Genomic DNA, 12,858 nt, shown 5'->3' on the forward strand with positions numbered 1-12,858 from the left:
GCATAAACCAACAATTAAAATAGAAACTAGAAGGAAAAAGAAGCAAAATCAGAGATGCAAACACTAGGGTGGCTGCGGCAAGGAGAGAGGAAGAAGGAGGCACCTAGCAAGCAGGAGGAACTCACGGCAAGGTGAGCTAGGGCTTGCGGCAGCAGGCTGGTCCTTCTCTCTCTCACTTGTCACGCCACCTTCTCTCTCTAGAACCCTCTGAATTCGGCTCCCCTCACAAGGATTAAACTAAAACTAACCTAGAACAGCAAAAATAAAACTAAGGAACAAAAGAGAATTTCGGCTGGAGTAGGAGGTGAGAAAGTCATCCCTAGGGTTCTGAATGAAAGGGATATATATAGAGGTACATTCCTTGAGAGGCAAGGAAGAGAAAACTTGCGGCTGCTAGGTTTCCTTCTCCTTGTTGCTTGCGGCATCAGCTAGGGTTAGGTGCATCAGGCCTTGCGGCATGGGCTGCTCCTTTTGGGCTTAAGTGGCGCATGCAAGTCAGCTAGAGCCCCCTCCCTTGCGCATGGGCTGTTGGTCTTGGACCTTGATGTGCTTTTGGGCTCACATGTGTTGGGCTGAGGTGGCTTGCACAAGATGGGCTAGGGTTTCACTCCATGGGCTTCCACCTTGGGCTTGCATCTTGGGCTTGCGCATGGGCCCCCTTGGCTACTAGGGTTTGCATGGCATGCATGCGCATGCATGGGCTGCCATCTTACTCCTTGCGCATGGCCTTTGGGCTGCTAGGGTTTGGGCCCATGCATGTGCATGCATGGCCCATCTTGGTTCGGCATCCCTAGGGCCCATGGGCCCTCCACTTTTGACTTCCCATTTTGCCCCTCATTTTCATTTGAATTCAAATATATTTCTTCCCTCCATTCATTTCCATGGATGTCCACCACCTTCTGGAAGCTTCTGGAACCTTGACCAACATTTCCTGGTGCAACTAGGATTCCTTGAAAATGAGAGATTCCTTGTCCATTTCGACTTCTCATAATGACCATATTGCCCCTGGGGTCTCCTAGTGTCACTAGGACTCCTTTCCCTAGTTGGGTTAGGTTTCCTAGTTCAACCAGGATTTCCTGTTCGAATCAGGATTTCACATTTCTGGCTCCGCAATGATGGTTCTGGACTTGATGTTTCCTAGTGTGACTAGGAATCCTCATTTGACTAGGATTTCTGCACTTTTCCTGGTTTGACCAGGATTTCACTCGTTTTCCTAGTTTGACCAGGAAATGTCCCAAAATGGCTCCATTTGCTTCTTTTTCTCATTTCTGCTTCATTTGACCTGAAAACACAAAAACAAGACAAGAAACACAAAATATCGAGTTCTAACACTCTAGGTTAAGGAATTAGTATCATAAAGTGATGCAAAATGCACACTCATTAGCTACAGTGAACAAATGGCCTGTGAAGGAGGCGGAGCAGACGTACTGGGTATCAGACTATGTCTGGCCAAACAAGGGCTTTGTGCCTTCTGTTGTTCATGCCCTCCCAAATGAAAAAGCGAAAAACACCCAAAACACACACACACTCACTATCACTCTCTCACCGCAATGCCCTAGCTCTATATGTAACCCACATTAAGCTTTGGCCTCAAGCAATGTAGGACCAGTAAAAAATGAAAATACCATTTTTTTTAATTTTAATTCTCTAACAAAATGAATATACGGTCTCTAATGGGTTTTGCTTTTTTTTTTTTTGGCCATTAGGGTTTTGCTTGCATGAACCGGAGTAATGGCGCGAGGGGGTGTTCTCACGCGCTTTTTGCGAGCGTGCAGGGGACAGGAAAAGTAAGCAGCATTTCATGCTTTTCGTTGTGGTTTCGTGTTTTGCACCGGGAGAAAGAGGTTGTGTGATGGCGTGTGTGCGCGTGTGATGGTGGAGATGAGCAGCGAGTAGGGACTGAGAGAGAAGAGTAACAGAAAAAATAGGAGGATATCTGAAAGGGACATGCCTGAGAGGGTGTGAGAGAAAGAGATTGCTCTGTGACTATGTAAATTACTTTTCACGTGGGTTTGTATACTCTGATTTGTGAAAGCGTTTTAATTTGGATAAAAAAGTTTACTTTTTTTGTTGAAAATAAATTTCTCAGTTCCATATGTAAAATGTTTATGAGGATTTATATTCTAAGTAGGGTAAGAACTAAATATTGCAGATGTGCAGACGCATTGAGAGTCTGAGAACATATGAAGCAAACAAAGAGAAATTAATGCAAAAGTGAGGGACTCTTTTAAGCTTTGACTGCAAATTTGAAATGTAGCTTCAAAAAGGGGAAATTAAACTCTATTTTATTTTTCAAATTGAAAACCCCATTTTCATTTTTGTGTAAAACTAAAAGTGTAATGTAGAATATATATGGATTTAGAAGTTTCAGAAAATAAACATTGCACCTCACGTGCCAAACGGCCATTATATTCCTTTCTAATTTCATTTTGGTCCCTACTAGCTATTTTCATCAGACCTTGAACCCCAAAATGTGATGTAGTAATTAGACACTTCTAAGACAGTTTTTAATGACCAATTTCTCCTAACTCAACTCGTATATTCCCAATTGACAGGGATAAAAAAAAAAAACAGAATCATAATTGACAGAATTAAACATATTTATGATATTTATAATGTTTACATACAAGAGTGACATGATTGGTGCACTAAAGATTAAATAGGATGCATAACATGAGTTATGCATCCTATAGTAATTAATTCTAATTCTTATTAAGGATTTTAGCTCCAACACAATTAAAAGCGTGTTTCTTGAAGTTGAATTAATATATGCATGTTCTATAATTAATGTTACGTTGTGATCAGGGTCAGCTATTGTGAACATATTTAAAATTTAGATCTGATTTTTGCGGGTTTTCTTTGTGGGTTGTAAGTTTTTTCTTTTGTTTTTAAATATATGTGTATATATATATATATGATCCAAAGAAAAGAAAGTTAGCTAGAGATTTCTAAGTTACATTATTATGATGAACAAAAATAGTGCCAATTTTAACTTCAACTTCCTGGAAGTAGGTTGTTATTTACTCTATGTTCTCAATTCTACAATATATATTTTCTAAAGTTTTAGAAGTTGCTAGCCCATCTATCAAATATCATGTCTTTATTATTACATTGGAAATTTTTTTTGCATGCATCACATATTGACATCACACCACATTGTAGTCAATCAAGTCATAGAGTGGCACAATCAAAGGAGAATGTCTCATGAGGATGCTTTTTCGAGACACCCTCCAATTCATGACGCCCAAAATATTTTTCGTCAACTAAGAATTAAACATGGGCATTCTGGTAATCTACTGCAGTTCATCAACTAAGCTTGTGGTGCCCTCTCCCCAGTCCCACAATTTCTCATCATATTTTTGTAATATATCCTATTTTCAAAAAACAAATAGACTATTAATTTCTGGAATTAATTCAATAATACATAGTATAGGTTTAGTATGGTTACCGAACCGAGAGCCCCAAACTGTGTACCAACCGGACCCCCTTCGGTTGGCCACTTTGGTTACCGAGATCGGTATCGGAATGTTAGTAAACTGGCACTCGATTGGACAGGCATTCTCGGTCGACTATGCTCAGAATGGGCTCTAACCGAAAACAGATAAAGAGAGATCGCAAAGAGAGGGAGGAGAGAGAGAGAAAGAGAGAGAGAGATCACATCAGACAGAGGGAGGAGAGAGAGATCGCAGCAGATAGAGGGAGAATAGGAGCACTTGGGGCAGCAGCTAATCCTTGCAATTCTCCAGAAATCAAAGTTGGCCGTGATGCAGAGCTCGGCGATGATGGCTAAGCTTAGAGATGATAGCTTCACACAGAGAGAGATGAGAAATGGTGTGGAGGCACACAAATAGGAAATGAGAGTTTGATTCAAATTTTTTTGTTAAGCGAAGGAACCAAACGAGATTGTATGAGTGTATGACTACAAAGAACAATTAATGCCAGTAGACTTTTACCTTTATACATGATTCTAATTAAATATGTGTATTTTTTTCATCACTTAATAATTAATATATAAGAAATAGTAATATTATAACGTGTAAATAAGAAAATAGAAAGGAAGAGCGAAAAGGCTTACTGTGTAGGGTAGGGTGGTGATTTGTGGGAATTGAGATTCCATAGGTAGGGTGTATGGTAAGAATAAACAACCAATCAAAGAATGCCACATATTTTAAAAAATAAATAAATAAAGAGGTCATAAATTTTTAATCATTATATTTTATATTCTTCAAAAAAAATTAGGGTTGTTTTGTTTAAGTCCTGTTTCATTTTATTAATTAATTTAATTTAGACATTAGGGTATTTTGGGGTTTGGTTTGGGGTTTGGGGTTTGAAGTTTGGAGTTTTTACTTTTAATACATTTATATAATACATTTCTATATAATTTATATAATACATTTCTATATAAAAACTAATTAAAAATACCCTAAACCCTAATAATAATATTATACCATACCCTAAACCCTAATTTATACCATACATTTCTATACATATCTATAATTTATGTAAAACATTTCTATAGACTATAGTTATTAGTTATAGACTAAACATTTTTATAGACTATAGTCTATAGTTATTAGTTATAAACTATATCATATTATACCATACTAAACATTTCTATAGACTATAATTATTAGTTATATACCAAATATGAATTATTGAATTATTATCAATTATAGTCTTAGGGTATATGATATATCGGTATAGAATATAAGCCTTATAAGGTATGAGATTTAAAATTTTTAAAATACACAATAGGGTTTAGGGTTTATGATACGAGATATAGGAATATAATATAGGGTTTAGAATTTAGTTTATAGTTATATGGCATAAATTGTTTAGGATATGATATAATATTTGGGTTTAGGATATTTTTAATTAGTTTTTATATATTAATGTATTATATAAATTAAAAAACATATAAATTATTAATTATAGGGTTTAGGGTATAGAAAGGGTTTAGGGTTTATAAATTTATATATTTTTTATATAAATTATAGAAATGTATATAAATGTATTATAGAAATGTATAAAAATATAATATTTAAATTAAATGTTATATATACTTGGTCCAGTTCGGTAAACTGGCAGTTTTAAGATCTGAGAATCGAAAACGAAACCGAACATACCGATTCGGTTGGCAAACCGATATCTCAGTACGATTTATTTTCGATACGATTATTCTCGTCATCGGTTAGAGCGATTTTGGATACAATCTCAGTTTTTTGATCAAACCAACCCAGCCTTAATACATACCATCAACAAGATCAATCAAATTAATTAACACGGAATACACAAACGGACTTTTAAAAACAAAGTAGGCCAATATCTGATTGGCTCATATATATTTTGAATTTGTTTGTTTAATTATTGCAGGCAGGTCATAGACTCAGACCGTACGAGTTCTCCGTCCGTTTTTGTCTTATTTTAATACGTCTGAGCGTAAGCTATTTCAGTGGGTGTACGGAGGCTGGATCCCAAAGCTATCACCTATGAGCTGTGAGTGAGACCCAAAAAGCAAGGGTAGTAACGTAAAATTGTGCAGGCAATAGAGGCACTGTGCAGTGTGCACTAGTTACGCTATTGTTGTGCCCAATAGTGAGACACATATTTTTTTGGTACAAAGGAGGGATAGTGAGACACATTTTATTCTGGAATGAAAGGTCCATTTACGACACATGCATGGACGTAAATGTGAGTGATATATATTGCCATATAATGGTTAAGGAATAAAGGAATTGCATGCGATATTGCATGGTAGTGGACCACATCGAATCACCAATTAATAATGATGTCTTTATGGTTCTACAATTCCTTTTAATTGGTTTCAGACTTTCAGTGATTGGGTAGCCGTATTAGTTTATACCTTGCTAGCTAAATTAGTAAATTCACGTACGTATATATACTTTTGAAAAAAAAAATTTCTTCTTTTGTATTTTAACAAAATATGAAAAAAATTCGTTTTATTGTCTTTTTTTAAAACTATTTTTACTTTTCATATTGTTTCTCTTTTTCATCTTTTTTTCTTTTTTGTGGGTTAGATCATATTATTCGATCTTCGGCTCCTTGTTTTTTTTTTTTTTTATCACCATAATATTGTCCTTTTCATACATGAAAAAATTCAGCCCGTTTCTTCGTGAAAGTACTCTATTATTCATGAAGACATGTTGTCCCTAGTGTGAAGACAAAATACAATATTTTAAATTTGCTTCATCTTAAGGCCTCCATAAAGACTACAGAGATAGTTCACCACCACTTCCTTAAGAAGCTTGAGAAGTTGGCCATTTATTGATAACTATCAGTCAAATATACATTAACATGGGAAAGCGAAGAAAGGCAGCTAAACCAAGGAAATAAGGATTAAGGGGAGAGGGTTTGAAGTGGAGGGATGTGATTGAGAGGCAATATCTGATAGTGATGGTGACGCTGATGGTAATGGTCAGGACTTTGGAGAAATGCAGAGGGTGTGAACTTGGTTCAATACCCAAAAGCTGCAAGACCTGCTGCCCGAGCATGATAGCTTTGGTGCAAAGAATATGGGAGTGGAAAAAAAAAAAACCAACCATTAAATGCTAGTCTTGGGCCTTGTGTCACGGCCCGCTATCTCAAGTCCGAGGCCCACTTGCGTAGGGCCCAACTCATTGGACTTGTTTAAGTCTGGAACTTTCTAGACGTGTGAATGTCCAGATTCGTTGTATGGGGGTAGGTAGGATTTGTATATGTCCAGATTCGTTGTATGGGGGTAGGTAGGATATTTTTCCTTATTATACTTTGGACCGTTAGATCAATCCGATCTTAACCGTCCAATAGGGGTAGGTAGAAGTAAGGAATTGTATATAAAGGGGGAGGCCTCATTTGGCCAAACCATCTTGGAAATACAAACATATTCTCCCCATATCTCTCTCTTGTGTTCTTAAGTGTTCTTGGGTGTTCATCTCTTGTTCTTGAATATTTGTGCCTTTTGATCTACTTTGGCAGGTGATTGGCTGACTTAGCTTGTTCGAGGAGGCGACCAAGTCTAAGGCCGCACGGGTAGAGGACTCTGAAATAGTCATCCCATGACAGTTGGTATCAGAGTAGATTGAGATGGCGGATCAGTTGGAGACCAGCGTGGTGGACACGAAAAACATCACCATGGAGCGGGGTGGTGAAAAGTCCAAGAGGGGCAAGTCAAAGGATGTGGTCGGTGCGATGGAGGGACGGCTTTCAAGGATGGAGAAGGCCATGGCCGATTTTGAGATTCGGCTTGAGGAAGATGTTCCTGAGATGGAGACCCTTAAGGCAATGGCAGAAGATCTTAAGGGAGAGTTCCAAGGAGCACTCACCTCTTTCGCAGACACAATCCGGCTGGAAGTCAAGGAGCAGCTTGACCAGTACCTTGCTGAGCTCACCACAGTCCGTGAGGAGATGGATGACATGAAGGGAGATTGGGCCTTATGTAAGAAGGCAGTGCTCAACAATTCACATGGGCCTAGAGAGCCTAAGATGGATGCTTTCAAGCCTACTTCCTTTAATGGGAAGAGGGAAGCTAAGGAGTTAGATACCTTCTTATGGAACATGGAGAGGTACTTCAAGTATTTGAGGATGGATGAAGATGAATCAAAGATCTCAACGGCAACCTTGTTCCTCACCGACAATGCACTCATGTGGTGGCGTAGAAGGAGTATGGAAATAGAGCAAGGTATATTTACTCTCACTACATGGACTGAGTTTAAGGTTGACATCAAGCTACATTCCTACCCTGAGAATGCCATGTTTGAAGCAAAACAGAAGCTCAGGTGGCTGAAGCAGACGAGATCTATCAAAGACTATGTGGCTGAGTTCACCAATCTGCTTTTCGAAATCTCCACTATGAATGAGGAAGACAAAATTGTGTATTTTATAGATGGGCTTCAACCTTGGGCTCAAACGGACTTACAACGAAGGAATGTCCAAACCTTGTCAACAGCTATCACTGCAGCTGAGTCCCTCATAGAGTATAAGAGAGCTGATAAGGGTGAAACCAAGTCCAAATGGCCAAAAGGTAATGGTAGTGGCAAAGGTGGGGTAGACAACAAGCCCAAAGAAAAGTCTGACGATAAGAGCAAATCCGAGCCCAACAAGTCCACTTGGTGGAACAAAGGTGATCTAAAGAAGAAAGAGAGATCTGGCCCAATAGCATGCTACTTCTGCGATGGACCTCATATAATGCGTGACTGCCCAAAGAAGAAGCCTTTGAATGCTATGATTCGTGGGGAAGAATCCGAGGAAGAGAAAGAAGAACAGATGGGTGCTCTTCAACAATTTGCAGCTGTGCAAGCCCAACTTGCTCAGTCCAAAACCTAAGTGACAGGACCGCTCCCGGATTCCACCCTGAAACCCGAAGAGGTCCTGCGGGAATCCAAATTCAAAGAAAATCCTACCGAAATTTCGGCAGAACCTCCCCTGAAAATGAACTAACCCAGAATTCTTATACCTGTTAAAATGCACTTCTAAACAGCAACCACCTCTACCACAACCAAAATAGGGTCTCAGACCCAACAATTTCACAGAAATCCAACTTAAACCTTAGGAGTGGTTATCAGAGCTACTAATAAGTTTTTACAAAAATAAACATGGCGCCTACAGGGTCCGGGAATGAAAAATGGATGCTATGCCTCGACGCGTTTGGCTCGACCTCCACCAAAGCTACTACCTGGGGGGAACAATTTAAGACAAAAGAAAATAAACCGTGAGACAAACTCAGTGAGTGGACAGTTTAATGAAAACGAAAACAAAGGTAAACTTCATATTTCAGAAAAATCCTTCAAAACCACGTTTAGCTCTAAGACCTCACGTCACTCTTTGAAATCCCCCAGTTTAAAACCATAAAGTTTATTTAAATTTAAAGAATCTCATAAAACGATATATATTTTCTCAAGAAAACAATTTCTTAAAACAACCGAACCGTAAAAACATCGTAACAACAACCTTGATGGAATTCAAAAGAAATCCCTCACTTAAAAACATATTTGATAATTTTCGAAAATAACCAAATTTATTTTCCACCATGCTATATACCCTGAATAATCCTGGCCATACACACGTGTGGAGTAAATCCAACACGTGCAGGCAATATCCTGGCTATACACACGCGTGGAGTAAATCCAACACGTGCAGGCAATATCCTGGCCATACACACGCGTGGAGTAAATCCAACACGTGCAGGCAATATCCTGGCCATACACACGTGTGAATAAATCAGCACGTGCAGGCAATCCTGGTCATACGTGCACGCAGAGCGGCCCCCAAAGGGCGAAGCATCCCGACACACGGCCCAAAGCCTATATGTGCATCGTGATGGGTCCCAAAGACCTATTAAATCTGAAACCTGGAGGGTACTGCAAAGGTGTTTTGAAAACCACTTTTAATATCTCAATGCCACGCAAAATAATTTCTTAAAAATGAAAAGTCCCAATGAGATTCTCACACCTTTTGCCATCAACTCAAGGCTTTCTCAAAACTTTGAAAATCAATTTCCAATAAATTCTTGTTTAAAACAAGTTTGAAATCGCATCTTTCTCTCGACTCTTAAAACCAACTTAATTCATCAACCTCATATGAAAATCATGTAATAAGACTTAAAATAAGAATATTAATCAAACTAACGGAAATGTAAACTTGAAAATCATAATCATTTATAACAAATTCAACCCCAAAATATTTTACTCAAACTATACTCAAATAAAACTCGGGATAAGCTAATAAATTCAACCATAAAATAAACAAAATATTTTTAAAACAAAAGTCCACTCACAGTGAGAAAATCTAATGTCGACCCTCCGCCAGATCGTCGCGAACCCCGATCGTGTCGCCTATAACACAACGATAAAATATGAAATTAGTCTCGACTCCAATACGTTTAATTTTGTGTGTGTTAATTCTAATGTCTCGCTAAACTCACGCTCGAGTAACGGTTATAAATCATCTTCCTCAAAACTATACGTTCTCTAACCTATTCCTAACCATCTCGAAACTTCCCGGCTCACACCAGCATCAACCACACCCAAACTCCTAATTTCTTCAAGTTTCTCATTAGGGTCGACACTTAGAGGTTTACTAGTGGATAAATTATCCAAAACCACTCCAACAATTTCCACAAAACTCAGCCAATCCATAGCAAATCCGAACTGGGTTCCAACCCTTGAAATCAAACTTCTCAATGTCCAAAATCCTCCAAATTAACTCTAATTTTTGATGCTAAACATAGAACAACCTTCCTAAGAGTGAAAATTATCCAAAACACAACAAGATTAACCCATAAATCTCTACATTCAAAGGGGAACCCGAAATCACTACAAATCCAAATTTTTAATTTCCTAAATACTTCAAATTAACCATTAAAAATACAGGGAAAATAAAGCCCAAGATGGGGAAGAGAAAACCCACCAAGAATCTCGAAGACTTGAGGTGAAATTGACTGAAAATGGAGGGAAAAGTCGACGGCCCTGTGTGGCCTTTTCGAGCAGCACCGACGCGCAAGGGGGGCTGGGCTGGGCTAGGCTGAGCTGGTCGCGCACAGAGAAAAGGAGGAGAGAGAGAACTCAGGGAGAGAGGAGGCCGGAGGGGTGGTCGGCGCCTGGGGAAGCTCGCCGGAGCCAGAGGCTGGCCAGAGGTGGCCGGTGATGGTGAGTGGGGTGGCTGGGGCTGGTGGGCGCAGGGGAGAGGGTGCGGGAGAGAGGAAAGCCGAGAGTGAGAGAGAGAGAGAGTGCGGGGGTGATAAATAGAAAGGGAGAGAAGATTCTAGAGAGAGAGAGAAAGTTCAATAATAAAAAAAAAGTATCAGATTTTTAAACCCAATTTGTCATTTTACGAAATTGCCCCTCGCTTCAAACGCCCATATCTTCCAATCTGTAACTCGGATCGAAGCGTGCTACGTGTCTATGAACTCGGGGAATCGAAACCTATCTAACGGACCCAAGGTCAAAGTCGAAAACCCATTTATTTTAAAAGTCAACTTTTAGTCAAGCTTAAATTAAAACAAAAATAAATATTTAAATCAAAACCCTTTTTATTTTCCAAATAAATCTCATAATCTTTAAAATGCAATTCCACACCTAAAAAAAAAAAATCTCTTAAAAACATAGTTAAATAAAAATTTAAATTTCTAGTGAAAATTTGGGTCGGGTCGTTACATAAGCCAGGGGTGTGATGTATGTCGATGCCATGGTGGAAGGCAAGGCGACCCGTGCACTGGTGGATAGAGAGCATCTCACAACTTCATGGCTGTGGCGGAAGCAAAGAAACTTGGACTTCAGGTTTCCAAAGTAGGCGGTAGTGTCAAGGCAGTGAACTCTGCTGCAAAGCCAATTGTGGGGGTAGCTCGTGATGTGAAGCTACAAATTGGCGCATGGAGTAGATCGACGGATTTCTCAGTGTTCCCCATGGATGACCATGGCATCGTGCTCGGGATGGAGTTTATGGACAAGGTAAAGGCTTTTTCTATTCTGCACTACAATTCTATATGTATAGCGCAGGATGGGATGCTACCTTGCTTCGTGCCAGTAGAAAGGCATACCAGGCCCGAGACAAAATTCTTGTCAGCAATGCAATTTACAAGGTCATGGAAGAAGGGTGAGACGACTTTCCTAGCAACCTTGAAAGAAGATAGGGATGGAGATATTCCACGAAGCCTGCCTCGTGGAGTGGAGGAAGTATTGAGCAAGTATGCGGATGTGATGCCCAAAGACCTACCAAGCAAGCTACCTCATAGGAGAGAGATGGACCATGCGATCGAGTTAGAGCCTGGTGCCAAACCACCTGCTAGAGCACCTTACCAAATGGCTCCTCCAGAATTGGAGGAATTGAAGAAGCAGTTGAAGCAACTACTAGATTCTGGGTACATTCAACCATCCAAAGCTCCTTACGGCGCCCCAGTCCTGTTCTAGAAAAAGAAGGATGGCTCTCTACGAATGTGCATTGACTATCAGGCATTGAACAAGATGACCATAAAGAACAAGTATCCCATTCCTTTGATTGCAGACTTGTTTGACCAGCTAGGAGGAGCAAAATACTTCACCAAACTGGAACTTTGCTCTGGGTATTACCAAGTGAGGATCGCTCCAGGTGACGAGCCCAAAACCACCTGTGTGACACGGTATGAGTTTTTTGAATTTCTAGTCATGCCATTCGGACTCACCAACGCTCCTGCTACTTTCTGCACACTAATGAACAAGGTATTTCATCCCTATTTGGATAAATTTGTTGTGGTTTACATTGACGATATTGTGGTGTATAGTAACTCCCTAGAGGAACACATGGAACATCTGCGGATTGTGTTTCAAGTCCTCCGAGAGAATGAACTTTATGTGAAGAAGGAGAAGTACTCATTTGCTCTAAAGGAAGTGGATTTCTTGGGGCATAGAATCAAAGGGGGTGAACTGATGATGGATGTAGCTAAGGTGAAGGCCATACAAGAGTGGGAGCCACCAAACAAGGTTACAGCCCTCTGGTCATTCCTTGGGTTGATCAATTACTACTGACGCTTTATTAAAGGTTACTCAGCTAGAGCATCACCCTTGACGGACTTGTTGAAGAAAAACAAGGCATGGTCGTGGACCCAGGAGTGCCAGCATGCTTTTGAGGAACTAAAGAAAGCCATTATGGAAGAACCGGTTCTGAAACTTCCTGATCCCACAAAAGTCTTTGAGGTACACACTGATGCTTCCGACTTTGCTATTGGTGGTGTACTTATGCAGGATGGGCATCCGATAGCCTTTGAGAGCCGCAAGCTTAACGATGCTGAAAGGAGATACACTGTCCAAGAGAAGGAGATGACAGCAGTGGTCCATTGCTTACGAGTATGGACTAGCTACTTCTTGTCACAGAAGAAGCTTTCTCCTA

General features: G+C 39.8%; 1 pseudogene; it reads left to right on the forward strand.

The window, feature by feature from the left end:
• The first annotated feature begins 7,083 nt into the window (after positions 1-7,083).
• Positions 7,084-11,903, forward strand: LOC147291646 (uncharacterized; annotated as a pseudogene).
• The last annotated feature ends 955 nt before the right edge of the window (positions 11,904-12,858 follow it).

This window comes from Dryas octopetala, chromosome 3 (assembly GCF_963921425.1).
Source record: "Dryas octopetala chromosome 3, drDryOcto1.1, whole genome shotgun sequence".
NCBI lineage: Eukaryota > Viridiplantae > Streptophyta > Magnoliopsida > Rosales > Rosaceae > Dryas > Dryas octopetala.